Below are 15,266 nucleotides of genomic sequence, written 5' to 3' on the forward strand. Positions count from 1 at the left end.
GAAAGCACACCATTTCTTTTACTCGCCAAGGATCAATTAACAGTAGTCACTGGTGAGTGCACATTTTGTGACCGGCTACCCACAACGAAGCCTATGCATTTTGCTGAGTCGATGGTTGAACCCGTCCAAGCGCATTTCGTCCAACCAACTTGGAGTGGGTTCCTGCTTTTGGAGGGGGCGACGGGTGGCGGGAGGAAGGGCCTGACCCAGTACTATGAATTTGGTCTTGGTGGGGTTAAGCTTTAAGTAGGCACTCGTCATCCATGTTCGAATGGTTTCAAGGCATAAGTGATAAATTGTGGGCCCATGATCTTTAGGGACAATTATGTTGCATTTGCATACTGGTGTATCACAGTGATGGGGTTATCTAGGAGTGAGCCCAGTGGTCTAGGTTATAGTGGACCCGTCAGAATGTAGCAATGAGGGGCTCTACAGGTGATGGGGCGGCGTTTGGACTAGAGGGAGCTCATTTGGATAGTCTGGTGTCTGCCAGATAGGCATGATATAGACTATTTCAGGGAAGCCCATCCTGTGTGTAAGGAGGGCAAATAGTGTGTGGTGGTCAACAATGTCTCACGTAGAGGAGATGTTCATGAGAATTAGGAAGCAGGACTCCTTTTTATGGATAATCTGAAGGGCATTGCCTACCACCTGGATGGTGGCTGTTTCAGTGCTGCATTTGGGGCAGAACCTGGATTGGTAATCCCAGAGCAGACCGAGTCGATCAATTTTTGAATGTAGTAGTTTAGCTTCTACCTTCTCAATGACTTTGGCAACAAACACGAGGCTCATGATCGGACAAAGTAGTATTAACTTTACATAAAGCCGTTTGCACAAAGCCCCTTGGACATCCTCCTTCTCCCAACTGCTCAACCATCTGTCTCTCCAGGAACACTTTGGCACTCCAGAAGCCTGGCCCCCCTCAAGTATTTCTTCTCTCCCCACATTCCAGGTTTTTAAAACATGAAGTAGTAATACCTCCTGCCATACCAACACACAGACAGAGAATTGAAATCGGAACCATGACCATAAGTGTACTAGATGAACAATCCTAGAACCTGCACAGTAACCGTGGCTCACGGACAATACGAGTGACTCATTATCAGCCTCTTCCCTTTGCCACCCTTCCTCTGTTCTGCACCTTTCCATCCTCTGTAACCACTGCATCATTGTACTCGCCACCTTCTTTGGACCCCGAAATCTGCAGCAACCTTTTGTGACAATTACACCCTTCTTGATCCTTACACTCTCCGCCACATGGAACTTGTGTCTCTTAACATGCTTGAGCGGGTCATACCTTTTCTTCAGAATCTCACCTTTCCTTAACACCTCAAGAGTTCCAGCTCATCGCACTCCACAAACCAAGCCCTTCCTAACCATGGGGACATAAAGCTGTATGTGGTTTCCTTCTCTTTAGCACCGCAAATGGCACCATCCCTGTGTTGCCAGATGGTAAGCACATACTCCTTAATACCACTCCCCCCCCATCCCCCACCTTGTACCGTCCTGAATGGCCATAGGAGTAGCCTGCATAACTATAACTAGGATTAAAGGGCTCTACTGCACCATTAGTCTCCAGGTGAAAAAGGAATATTCTGTGATGCATCACACACACGCCTCTAAGGAACGACTTAACCCAAAGTTAAGTCAACTGGAACCCATTGTCCGCGAGTATCTTCGATGAAAAACCTTCCCTCCGGAACACCTAAAATGTACTGCTGCTCTCGAATTCGCCTCAAACTACTGTGGCTTTCACCCATTTTGAATAGAGGTCAAACACCACAAGTACATACTTCCTGTCTCTTTCCCCTGCCATTGGTCCCTGAAAATCAAGTGCCACATACTTCCATGACATGCAAGACCAGTCCAAAGGCCTCAGCGGTTGAGGGAGTCTTCTAAAACGTGTCCGACTGCTACACATCACACAGGCTTTCACCATCTCCTCCACTTCTATATTATATTGAATTGATATTTTATTTCTATCGCGCTCGTACACAAGTGTTTGAGCGCGACAAGGCAAGGGAGAGGGAACAGGGGAGAACAAAACAACGATCTTACTAGGCCCACTGACATTGAGAACACGCAAAGTGCATGGAAGGGGGAGAAGTGGAAAGTGTGGAGCAAAGGAGAAACAGATAAATAATAATAAAGGCAACCAACAGTGGTAGTGCAGCCAGCAAGTGACAAGTGCAAGGTTTAAGGCAGCAGACAGGGTAGGTCTGATAAGTGCAGGAAGAAAAAAGGGGGTGGTCTATATGGGTACAGATACAGACCCCAGCACAAGGGGTGGCCCCAGAGGCAGTGCGGGAGGGTGGCAGAGTGAGCAGGTACCTGTGCCAAGAGAACAGATCAGCAGGGGAGAGGGGGAGCGAAGGCAGAAGCAAAGAGGAAGGTTTTGAGGTGCTTCCAGAGATGGTTCTCCTCAAGTTTTAGAGTGGCAGGGAGGCTGTTCCAGAGGGAGGCCTCAGCCAAAGACAGATCTACTCCAAGTTCGTTTCTTTGAAAAAAGATGACCCTGAGGGAGTTAGAGGTAGAGGAGCAAAGAGCTTGAGAGGGGAGGTTTTTTTGCGGAGGGATAGCTGAAGGTATTTTGGACCCAGGCCCCAGAAAGCCTTGTGGACAATGCAGAGGGTTTTGAATGTAATCCTTGCATCCACTGGGAGCCAATTGAGAGATTTCAGAGCTGGAGAGATACGATCCCAGGGCTTGAGGCCAAAGACAATTCTCACTGTCCTGTTCTGATTAGTTGGAGAAGGCAGAGAGTAGAGGCAGGCAGATTTAGAAAGAGGCTGTTACAATAGTCCAGCCTAGAGAGAACCAGAGCTTGGGAGACAGTGAGCTTCTGGGGGAAGGAGAGGAAAGGCAGTGTACCTCTGAAGGAGGTGCAGTAGGAAGTTTGACTTTTTAGAGACATTAGAGATGTGGGCGGAGAAGGAAAGTGTGGAGTCAAAGATGACTCTGAGGTTCTTAGCCTCACAGGTGGGGTAGGAGGAGGGCCAAGGGAGGCCGGCCAGAGAGCGAGGGGAAAGGATGGTGAAGGTGTGTTGATGAGGAGGATCTCTGTCTTTCTGGCCTTCATTCAAAGATCATTGGCGGCACACCAATCTTGAATGGCAGTTAGGCAATCAGAGATGAGAGAGGGAGAAGAGGTGGCCGAGGGCAGCATCAAAATCAGTTGAGTGTCATCAGCGTAGCACTGGAAATTTGAGCAGAAAATGGCAATGCAATGAGCGAGAGTTGCCAGGTATTGGTTGAAACGCCAGGGCGTGAGGTTAGACCCCTGGGGAACACCACAGGTAGAGAGGATGATAGGAAGAACCCAAGTTGGACCTCGGAGGGTTGATCAGAGAGGAAAGAGGTCAGCCAGGCCAGTGCCTGATTAGTGACAGCCAGGTTATCACAGACGGTTGAGCAGGATGGTATGGTTGACCGTGTCGAAGGCAGAAGAGAGGTCGAGTAGGATGAGGACACAGGGAATGTTAGAGTCAAGGTTGGAGAGCAGATCTTCACAGAATCCATTTTAGACCATCAATAATCTGCTCTTAGTCTACTCTCGCATTTCGTAATCCCTAGATGCCATCAATGTGCTATATTTAGGAGACTCTTCTACATTTAGGATTCTCTTCCACAAACCCACCGGTGGAACACGCTACCCTCCTTTACACAAAATTCATCCTCCAACCCAAGTTCCTCACAGATCCTGTAAAATTGTTTTACAGCCTCATCATCGGTCCATTCTAACTATGTACTTCACTGACCACCACATGCAGAAGTGGTAGTCAATGGAGTACCTGCACCCATGCCAATGGACTCTGGGTCAGACTACAGAATTGTATATTGGAAGACGTGGGAGTTGTGCTTTTAAGGGAAGGGCATTGCACTGGCTAATGCTGGAAGGATAGCTCAGGGGCAACGCGTTTGTCTTGTAAACAAGACAATGCACAGCAACACGGGTTCGAATCACGGTCTCTGTCTTAGAAACCATCCCTGCTATTAAATGAGATATAAAAGAACAATTATAATTACAAGTCCAAAATCTGTCCCAATGCTTATGGTGGTGTACAAATTGAAATTGTGGATAACTGAAGGGAAGCTCAAATGCTTTAACGTTCAACCTCAGCTGACGTCCGCCTGTGTCAAAAAAATGGTGGGTGCCTTTTAGGGTGGCATGAACAGAGCGAAATTAATATCATACTCAACCTTAGTGTGCCTGGGATGGTATTGGTCACAGAGAGGGGTGAATTGGGGACGGTGGAAGATAACTTTGCAGACGTGTTTGAAGAGAGGTTAGGGTGTCTCAAGGGTCATCAACATTCCATCCCCGACGCCAGTGTCATGGTCACAAAACCACTAGAGGTACGAAAGGATGGTACCGGTAGTGCGATCAGGAGACTATTAACATTATGTAATGTCAGTACAGAGCCCATTTAACATCCGCCTTCCAACCGCTCCAACTCTCTCCAACACCACTTGGGCACCCCAGAAGCCTGGCCATCTCAAGTGTTCCTTCTCTCTCCACATTTCAGGTTTGTAAAACATGACGATGTAACAAGATTTAAACTTAAAGCAGCTTTTGAAAAATCTTATTAGTAACAGTACAAGGCTAGCAAAACGCTTGTCGAGAATGCAGCACCATTCTGAATGCTACCCCTTACCTCAGAGGGATAGGCTGGCAAACAATATCAAAAGATGAGGGTGCAATATTCAAGTCATAAGAATTCAAGCATGCTGGAGTTTCTTTTTATAAAATACTATTAATATGTGACATAAAGAGACTATATTACTGTATAGTCAATGGGCAAAAAAGTGCAAACAAAATAATAATCACTACTGAATAATACGTGTGGTGCAATTGTTGTGGAGCGATTTTAGCATGTTCGCCTGCTATCACTTGGGGAACATTTGAAACCCTTGATATTGTTGTCAGAGTTTATGGTAACAACCTCCATAAAAACAAGAAAGACTAAAGTGGCAACATGGCAAGTGCTGAAAAGGCATGTAAAAGACAGGGAGCAAAATGTCAGTTGTAAACTGTTATCCAGACATACACAAACACAGCACACCATTTCTTATTCACCAACAGTCAATTATTACTAGCCAATGGCTAAAGACAAGTGAACATTTGAGCCCTGTACATAATAACAGTGTATCATTTTCTTGTGGGAAGCTTGGACAACATTCCAAGCACAGGCAGTCAGTCAAATGCAGAGATAAACAAAGAAAAACAAACGATGATCTTGGAAAAAACAGGTTCTTGGGTAGATGCGAAAGGTAGCAAAGCTCAAATTGGGTTAGGCTATGCAAGTCTCCATCCCAACATGGCTGCTCTACACAATTTTTCTGAACAACTAGAGGCAGTGTATTTGATCCATCTAATCTACACTTTCATGCACATATTGTGTTACTAGGTGTTGGCATAACAAAAATTCAAGGGCCCGATTCAACCGCGGGAAAAACTTCGACAGGATCTTATCTTTAAAAGGGGGAACCATGTGACTGGATTCCATGTGTGTATCCAGTGACTCAATAAGTCAAAGACAAAGACCATACTTTTCAACATCGGAGCTCTTCAGGGACAGGAACGTGGTTTGATGTCAGCCAAATGACTTTTGTATCTGTCCATACTTCGTTACTCTCCTTTAATTTATGAGGGGATTGAGGAGGGGGATCGGAACGTAGCTCATTCAGACTGACAATTTTACAGACATGTCTGTCCCATAGTTGGTTAACTATTTCTATAGGGCATAACAATTACAGTGTTCATTGGATTGTTCAATGTGTTGTCAATTTGTAGTTTTTGAGGCACTCAGGTTTCTAGCTTTGCATCTGCATTAAGGATTTGACTAGAGTCCACTTCAAAATGGCCTTTATTTGTTGTCATTTGGCACGGTTATACTTCGAGCTATGTCTGAGGAACAGGCAGGACGTTTCTTCCGACTTTGCACTTAGTATAACTGGAAGCCACTTCACAACAGTCCCTATGCGTTTATTTGGAGGTGTAATTGTTCAAACGTTCATACTCTGAAAAATAAGATTATTCTTGATCCTGCAGAATTAGCAAACAGAAACGTGTCCCTTGTGGACAGCTAGTACCGTGTACCTTGTTAACAATCAACGACAATTTCTGGATCCGATTGCATTTGCAGGGATCCCAGATAAGACAATACTGATTATGGTGGGTCAGCAGAGCCACCTTTACATCACAAAGCTACGCCACTTCCTACCTGTGTAACCACAGGATATATACGAAAGGCAGAACTATTCGCCAAGCCAATTCGTTAGCGCCGGTCAGAAGACCCAAAGCACCAAATATTGCTCTTTAAAACGCAGCAGTACATCTAGAATAAAAGTGTGCATGCCTTTCTATCAAACAAATATATTTAATAAAAAAAAAGATTTGTAACAGGGGGAACCATAATGTAAAAAGGGAGCACTACTAGCAAGACATAATAAATATGCAAGTCTTGGAAAACAAAATGCACATTATGTTGTTAAGCTTTTATACTTTGCCAATCACCAATGTAGTGCTGTTACAGCAGAGGTACCTTGACCTAGAAAATGTCATTGTGCCCTCACCCAGGGTAACTAGACCGTAATCAGGAGAAGAAAGGAAATCGGGTCATAAATATGGGGGCACGGAGAAGCAGGAATAGGATAGGTGTCATAATTTGCACTCACCAGTGGCCATTGGTAATCATTACTACACAATTGGTGCGTAGGAAATGGTGCGCTGTGTGTATGTGGAGAAGTGAACAAGAGCAAGTGCCTTTTCGGGCCTTGCTAGTTGCTTGAAGACATGTTTACTCCTGGGATAGGGACACGGAGCTAACAAATTGGGAATACAATATGATTGAGGTGGAGGGAAATGGTTTTGATAAGTAGGGTGCATGGCAAAAATAATAATGAAAAAAACAGGTGGTTCTACTAGGCCTTGTGAGCATCCAGAACGTCCAAGTGCAGAGAGAGAGAGAAGGGACGAGGGGGGGGGGGGGGGGGGGGGGGGTAAGTGCTACAGAGTTAGTTGCAAGCAGCTGTTAAGTGCCTGGCAGAGATCACTGGTAAGAGTGGTCAACTGCCAATACAATAAATGCATGCATGTGGGCGCCCAAAAGCAAGTGATGGGAATGGGCGGAGGCTGAAGGCGATGGGTGGGGGGGGGCAGGACCCAGAAGGACACACAAGGGCCCTGGCCACCAATCTCGGCGACATAGAGGGTTAGCAAAGAAGGGAGAGGGGAAAGGAGGAGGTGAAAAGGAAAGTCTTGAGCTTCCGGAATTTAAGAAGATCCAGCTCAAGACTGAGAGGAAGAGGGAGGCTGTTCCAGAGGAGGGAGCCAGCCGGGGAGAGAGATTGGCCACCAGCTCGCTGTTTAGAGAAGCATTTGACAAGCACAGAGTTGGCACCAGAGGAGCGTAAAGATCTGGAGGGACAGTATTTGGTGAGAGCCAGTTGTAGATAGCGTGCACATATAATTTGCCTGTGAAATAAACTCCATCATCATAGGCCGAACATCACATACAAGCAATATATAGAAGGTATAGCAGATCCCACTAACAGATATAAAAGGGTAAAGAGTGATGAAATTTATAGAAGTTATGCAACATAAGAAAGACACCCATAGGCATAATGCAAATATAAGAGCTAGCGTGGGAGTGGTTGACACCCCCTTGTCCCCAAACTTGGCACTTAACAAGTCACTGGTTCGCCCTGCAACTAGACATTAGGTGCTTTAATACTGAAATAGCAAATACAAAAAGGCCACACTTGAAGATTCATTGAAGAACTTGGTAAGTGCCAAGTAGATCTATGGGATTTACATTGCCCGACATGTAATGTGAACATGGTCAGCATTTAATTCCCTACGAGAATTTAGCATGTGCGACATGTTTACAGAAACTTTGTTTTGTTTTTAAGCTCCACACCATCTCATTAATTATCCAAATTTCACCAAATGAAATCCTTATGGTAGCATTCCTTGTTGGTAGACTCTGCCAATTTAGAGGGTGTCCTTAAAACCTCATTGTACAGTTTTATGTTGTGTTGCATTAAGTTACTCGGCTTTTAATAGGAAGTTTGAACTTCAATAAATCTCATTTCTTAAGTGCCATTCCTCGTTGGTATACTCAGCTTGTAGTGAGGGGCAACTAGTGAACCTCTATAGGTATTCTTGTAGGGTTTCATGTAGTTCTCATGATACTCTCTGCTCAGGCTGACAGATAAGGTTCGTACCAGGCTTTTTTTTTTTTTTTTTTTTACACACGACAATCTTGTATATATGACAGCTTTATTATTTTCCAGTCTACATTTACGCACAAGTTTAGGGTAGTACAAAGGTCGGGTTACTTGACAGAAACCAGAACACTCCTTTTGATTTTTATCTACATGGGTGTAATTGCAAGCCACAGAGAAAAGCCTCTGAAACAGAATGTATTTCTGTGAAGCCTCTCAAAAAATGAAAATGCATACCGATAAAAGGAATGGTTTCTTTCCATTCAGCTTTGTTGTGTGTAGATGCTCATGGAGCAAACAGAAGCACTGTGCATATTTATTTTCCTAGCATTTTAGGATTGTATAATTAATAAGATGGAATACTAAGTTGCAATTGAAAATGTATCTTTTGTCACAAATTATGCCTTTTTAACAGTGAAAGCAAACCAGTATTGCACAATTGTACTTTTCAGAGTTTCTGTGCGTAATCATGCAGAGGCAGGTCATTTTTACACTTCTAATTTAATGTACACTCTACTTATAAAACAAAGTGTGTAAAATGATGAGTATACACAGTCTAGTTTACGTGCATTCAACCTTGTTGTCAAAGGGGTACATTACTATGAATGGTCAGTGGCAGCAGAGTCTTTGCTCAAGGGTGAGTGATTGTCATTACACCAATCACAGGTGTTATAGCCTCTCAACTCTTCAAGGCTACAATTAAAACATCCAAAGCCTGACTCTCCAGGAAGTGCAAGCGCTATTCAAAAACAAATTAAAGTTACATTTGTAATTGAAATAGAAACTCAGCATAACCTGTCCCTGTGATAATCCAGATAGGTATTTAACTTTATGAAGCACTTCGTACATGGTTCATCCAACATCTAGGCACTGTGATTATTATATCTCAGTCGATACTCAGTGACTTCGGAAGGATGTTAACCAATAAGATAGCTCAGCCAGTGGAACGCTCATTGCTGCGATCTGTAGGTTGCAGGTTTGAATCTCGGCAAGGCCAACTCAGCCTTTCATCCTTTCGAGGTCAATAAAGAAGTATATAATTCGGTTTGGTGATTATTGTGATAAATATGTTCTCTGTACAGCGCATTTGACCACGAGATTAGGTATGGAATTTAACACGGAATCCTTGCCTCTCTGCACTGTTGCATCATAACATTGGTATACCATTAGTTAGTAACAGATCCAGGGAAATGAGGACTTTCATTGGACATCAAAAGACAATTCTGCTATCGAAACTCAAAATACACAATACAATTCATGTTTGCTTTACTATGTAATTGACTAGGTTTTTGTGTTAGATCAAATGACCAGACCTTAGAGAAATAATGAAAGGTGTGTTCTGTCACAATGCAGAAAGCTACTGCATGGTAATGGTTTGCACACAGTTTTTGCACACGTCGGCTGGATGTCATACATTTTACTCTTGCAAAGGAGAATCATTTTTAGTCTATTGAAATCACATTTACTCTCAAAGTTTAAAAATAGGGAGTAAAATACTCCCACCTCATGGGTACTGAACCCAACTCACAGGGGGCCCCACTCGTCGTGGCAGTTATGCTGCATTTATTTGTGGGGTGGGGGAGGGGAGTGGAGGTGCATGGCTAAGGTACTTTATTATAATTTTGGGAGTTGAAAAAACGAGTGTGGGGGCATAGAGCTGCGTCATAGGGGGCTAAACCCCCATAAAAAAAATATGCTGCAAAATTGCAGGAAAAAGGACACAAGGGGTCCTCCTGTGTGTTGTACCAGATCCCATGCCAAGCATCATTTATGCGATTTATTAATCATATTGCCTCTACAGAGAGCTGCCTCTTCACTTTCTCACTATGACACAGTCACACTATGGGCCTCATTTCGAGTTGGCGGTGCAGGTAAAATGCAGGAAGTTAATGTATACCGCTGCATTACCGCATAGCCCAACTATGTGTCTGGCCTAACGTTGGTGGATTCACCTCAAGCTATGAACTAGAAGTAAATCGGCCAGCTGACGGAATTACCGCCACGCCAATTCCGCCAAAAATCCCCCAGAGTCCTATGGACTAAAAAAAAAAAAAATAATGGGACATGCACCATCACCGGTAATCTGGCGGTAATACCATGGGGCAAAGTGGTGGTAAAAGTAATAGTTCAGTGGTATCTGGGTAGATTCACTACCCAGACACTACCAATGAGCCCATATTTATCCCTCTCCCTCTCCAGTGCCAAAACCAAGCGCTAAGAGTTGTAGGCAGCATAAACATTCAGTACAGAGAAAAGACTGCTTGTGATATAATCCTCAGAAAGTTGGTTGGCAGCTTTATTGGTCACGTGTATGTGTAAAATGTTTGATACTGTGAGCTCAGCAGAACTAGCTACCCTCCGCCCAAAGTCAGTGATTTAGTCTACCAAGAATAAAGAATGTTACCAGTGGTGGAAATGGAATAAATGTGAAGGGTGAATCCCACAAGGGCTGTGGTGTAGTTTGGAGCAGAGTTCAGAGGGGGCAGAGCTGGCAGTTGAACTCCAATCAAACAAGTTCAAAATAATAGTTTAGTAATAATATATTCAAGAAGCCATGCAAGTAAAACTTGATAATATCAAGTTGACATTGCTCTGAAAAATTGGGATCAAGCAAAACTGGCAGAAGTCAGGGTCTCAGTTGATCATGTTGATAATTCTTCTATACAGCATTTTACATTCTCCCCCATAACTGCACCAGAACTAGCCTGCATCATTGATCATCTGAAATCTACCAAATGTAAGGGCACCCTTGCTCAGCGATGATCATCAAATCCTGTTAGATTCTATCTATAAATTTGTGAATTCCTCTTTCGCAGAAAGTTCTGTGCCTCAGGGGATAAAAAAAGGATTAGATAACTCCTATCCTAAAAAAAAAAAAACGTATGTCCTAAAATGCCCTTAAACTGTAGACCTATTACTAATACACCCTTTTTGCTAAAGATCCTGGACTGTGTGGCCTATATTCAAATCTCTGCCCATCTTAACAAATGTCCTATTCTCAATAATCAGTCAGGTTTTAGACAATGCTATAGAACCGAGACAGCTCTACTGGAGCTGAAGTCTAGACTTCTGGATCACATGGATAATGGAAAGCCTTCTCTCATTATGTTGTTGGATCTCTTGGCGGCCTTCGACCTGGTGGATCACTCCATCTTGATCACCAACTTGAAGAATACTGCTAATTTCTCAGGTGAAGCGGCCCTATGGATCTTGTCGTTTCTTAGCTAATCGGGAGTGTCGAGTTTACATGGCGTTCCCCAGGGGGCTTGTATGTCTCTGTGCCTTTACAATATTTTCACGGTCCCAATGTGTCATCCCTCGGACAGGTTCTCATGATAAGGATGAATTCCTTCTTAACAAAGTGTATAATCTCATCCAAAAATTGATGTTGCAGAACGGCCTCGCTCTGAAAAGAGACAAGACGGAATTTATGGTAGTAGGCACTCCAAATATGGTAAGGAAACTAAGACCTGCCTAAGGAGCTTTATTATTGAAGATACCAAAATTCATACACATAAGAAGGTTAAGACGCTCAGCATCTTCCTCGATCAGCACTTGAACATGAAGGCTCAGGTTAGCAGTCTGGTTTCTTCCTCGGCTTATTACCCATCTCCGCCCATTCATTACGCAAATTAATGCTTAGACTATTGCAAGGGCCATAATGAGTTCCAAAATGGATTATTGTTGCAGCCTGTTGCACGACATCACAAAGTTGGACTGCAACCGCTTGCAGGTGATACAAAAAAGTGCGATACAAGTGGTCACCGGTCTCGCTTGGAGAGACCATGTCTCGGGAGGCCAGACAAGAGTCTGCACTGGCTTCCAGTAGAATCAAGACTAATGTATGGCCTTATGCTATTCACACACAAATGCTGCATGGGTAAAACGCCTTCTTACCTAAAGGTTTTGCTTAAGGAGAAAACCAACATGATACTTCTTAGATCTAATAACTCAGTCAGTCAGTTAGTTTCTCCTAGATGCAATACCAGCAAAGCCAAGAAAGGAGCTTTTCAGAATGCGGCTCCAAGAACATGGAATGCCCTTCCACTAGATCTCAGAGAATTGAAGGCTACTGAGACTTTAAAAAAAAAACAAAAAAACTAAACTCTTATTTGCCCAAATCTCTCCCGCTGTTGGTTTCTTCTAATTCGGTGCCTGGTTTGTTCTTGTTCGTTAATCTCTGGTATTTCATGTGCGCCCTTAAGCCCACGCGTCCTTGGTTGTGCGGTATAAATCAATTAAAGTAAAGTAATAGTTTTAAAAAAAAAACCTAACTGTAACCAAGTTTGGTGGCATTTCATCAGAAATACCACAGGAATACAGCGAAACTCATAATGAGCCCAGTGTACTATTGACTAGTGGTGTGTGAAACTGCTATGCCTGATATGACCGGTCTGTTCTGGGCTGTGTCTGCAAAACCCATGCTGTTTTGGTGCAGAGCACCCAAGGTCCACACTGGTGGACGTTATGAGGAACTCTCACTGGTGGAGAGTGGAAGAACTGCCATTGCTGGGCAGTGTGAAAAGGGCACAGATGGCAGTGTGAGAAGTTGGTACTGCTAGGTAGTTGTGAGAAGCAGACAGCAGGGGACAGAAACGGCTAGCACTGGGATATGTGAGAAATTGACAATAGTGGGTAAGGTGTGAAGCCAGCAATGGTGGGAAGAGTGAGGAACGTGCACTGGTGGGAATTGTGAGGGGCTGGTTTTAATGGAAAGCTGCTGGCACGAGTGGACTGTATGAAAAGGTGGCACTGGTGAGCAATGTGAAGCGCTGTAGCTAGTAGGAAGAGTGAGAAGCTGGTACTGTGGGCAAAGTGAGGAGCAAGATTTTGCAATGATAATCAGTGTGAAGATGTGGCACTGGGCATTGTGAGAAGGTGGTACTAATGAAAAGTGTAAAGGGCTTTGCCTAGTGGGCAGTGTAAGAAGCTATTACTGTGGGCCATGTGAAGAGTAGAAAGTAGACAGTGGTGAGCAGTGTAGAAGCCAGAGTTTGTACCGATAGTGTGAAGAGGTGGCTCTAGGCAGTGTGAGGTGGTACTGCTGAGCAGTATAAGCAGCTCTAGTTGACAGTGGTGACCAGTGTAAGGAGCTGCCTGACACAGCTGTGGTGGCCCGAGGCTCTAGTGCCCATGCTGCACGCAGGGCCAGAGGTAGCGCCATGAGTCCTGCCTCTCTTTTCTGTATGGTCAAGGGCTACCTGTGCTCAAATGGCTTTGCAGTACTACACACAAGTGCACCCCCGCTACCCTCCCGGCGCAGCAACTAAAGGGCACCTTGCCTCCAGCTCACTATCAGACTGATAAGTCTGCATGATAGTGAGCTGGAGGCAAAGCACTGTTTATTTGCAATCGGCCAAGAGCGGCGCGCTGGGCCACACACTATACAAGAACAGCAAGGGGCTCAATTGACACGAACACACACACACACACTCAGCAACTGTACCCGCTGATGTTCCTGTATTGTGTGTGGCCCCGAGTCGGGTCATTCTTTACTAGGCGCAGTGAAACTTTTCTCCGTCCCTCGGTTCACTAATTGACAGTCAATTAGTAAACCCAAGGTGGGCGCACTGAAAATTCTCACACAGGGCGTTGTGTGGGTTGTTTGCCGGGGCTGAGGCAGAGGCAAGCCAGATCCCGAGATCTTGCTAGAGATCAGATGCCGAATCTCGGATCCGGTCCATTGGCCAATGTTGGATGTTACTACAATGTTTTTTGTGGGAGAGGACTAGGTAAAGGTGTCATCTTCACGTTTCAAAGGACTATGACCCTTGGTCTTCCCTTGGGTAGTTCTGCAAAAATCAGTTATCAAAATATCTTATGACACAATGGCAGAGGTTTCTTTCTGCCAGGATGCATGTCTTTTCTCTGAGGTGTTTAAAGATTGCCTAATGCATTCTGAGAAAAGAACTCTGGAGATTCATGGTCGCTATCAATTATGTTATGTTGATTTATACCGTGCACCTATACCACCCAAGGGCAGTCTCCAGGCGCTCACGTGGCTCTGCAAGATAAGAGGACATGGTTGGGTAGTGAGGGAAGAAATATAGCATAGATCAGAACCAGGAGAAACTGGCATCTGTGTGCTGGCTTGCAGATGGTAGGTTGCATGCACTGGCTTGCTGCATCCGTACGGGCAAGGTCCAATGCCTGGGGTGGTTTTTGTATAGCTGATTGTGTTGGGTGTGTGTGTGTAGATTGATGGTATTTAGGGCTGTGCGCACTAGTCCAATGCCTGGGATGTTTCTATGTGACCGTTTGTTTTGTTGGGGTGTGTATGTGTAGAATGGCAGGTGTTAAAGGTTGTGCACACTGGCTTGTTGTGTCTGTACGGGTAAGGTTCAGTGTCGAGTTGGTTTGTTGCAAGTGTGTGTTGCTTGTGTTGGGCGTGTGCTGGGTATAGGTTGGCTATCCCAGTGGGCGTGTATAGTGTTTGAGGAAGTACAAGCAGGGTGTTAGTGCTTTGGCTACTTGCTAAATTCTATGTGGTTAATCTACACTGTCCTATCTGTTGTGACAACTGACTAATATCCATAATTCTATCCAAGTGTGATGCATGGCTACGCTTCACAGCTCTATCCACGTGTGACACATGGCTAAACCTTCACATTTGTCTCCAAGTGTGATATCTTTTCACGTTATTGCAACCGGCGAGTCAGATACAATATCAGCCATACTAATACAGGTATGATTTATTGTAGGATATGAGGTTTTCACTTTCTTTTAACGTATGTATGCATTTCGTGTTATTCAAACTTTAGGTTTAAGGATTCAAATGGTCTTATGTTTGTCCTATGATGCGATGTTTTTCTTTTGTTAAATATTTATGGAAGACAGGATACTACTAGTTGCAGTACTGAATTGTGATGCATGTAATATTTGTTTCTGCATTTAAAACATGCTCATTAACGTGTTCGCCCAGTGTTGGTGTAAATTGTTTGATGAAGGGGATGAAAACAACCTCAGCAGAAGCACTGTTCTCTCTCGAAGGGCAGTGGTGTAACCCATCCTAAAGAAATACGTTATTTTTAATATTC

At 44.2% G+C, this 15,266-nt stretch overlaps 1 protein-coding gene across 2 annotated transcripts in view; it reads right to left on the reverse strand.

Moving 5' to 3' along the window:
* The window catches only part of C9H2orf69 (chromosome 9 C2orf69 homolog), a 41,757-nt gene that overhangs the window by 25,354 nt on the left and 1,137 nt on the right, over nucleotides 1-15,266 (reverse strand). The window lies entirely within an intron of this gene.

This window comes from Ambystoma mexicanum, chromosome 9 (genome assembly GCF_040938575.1).
Source record: "Ambystoma mexicanum isolate Mex_15411 chromosome 9, UKY_AmexF1_1, whole genome shotgun sequence".
In the NCBI taxonomy this organism is placed as follows: domain Eukaryota; kingdom Metazoa; phylum Chordata; class Amphibia; order Caudata; family Ambystomatidae; genus Ambystoma; species Ambystoma mexicanum.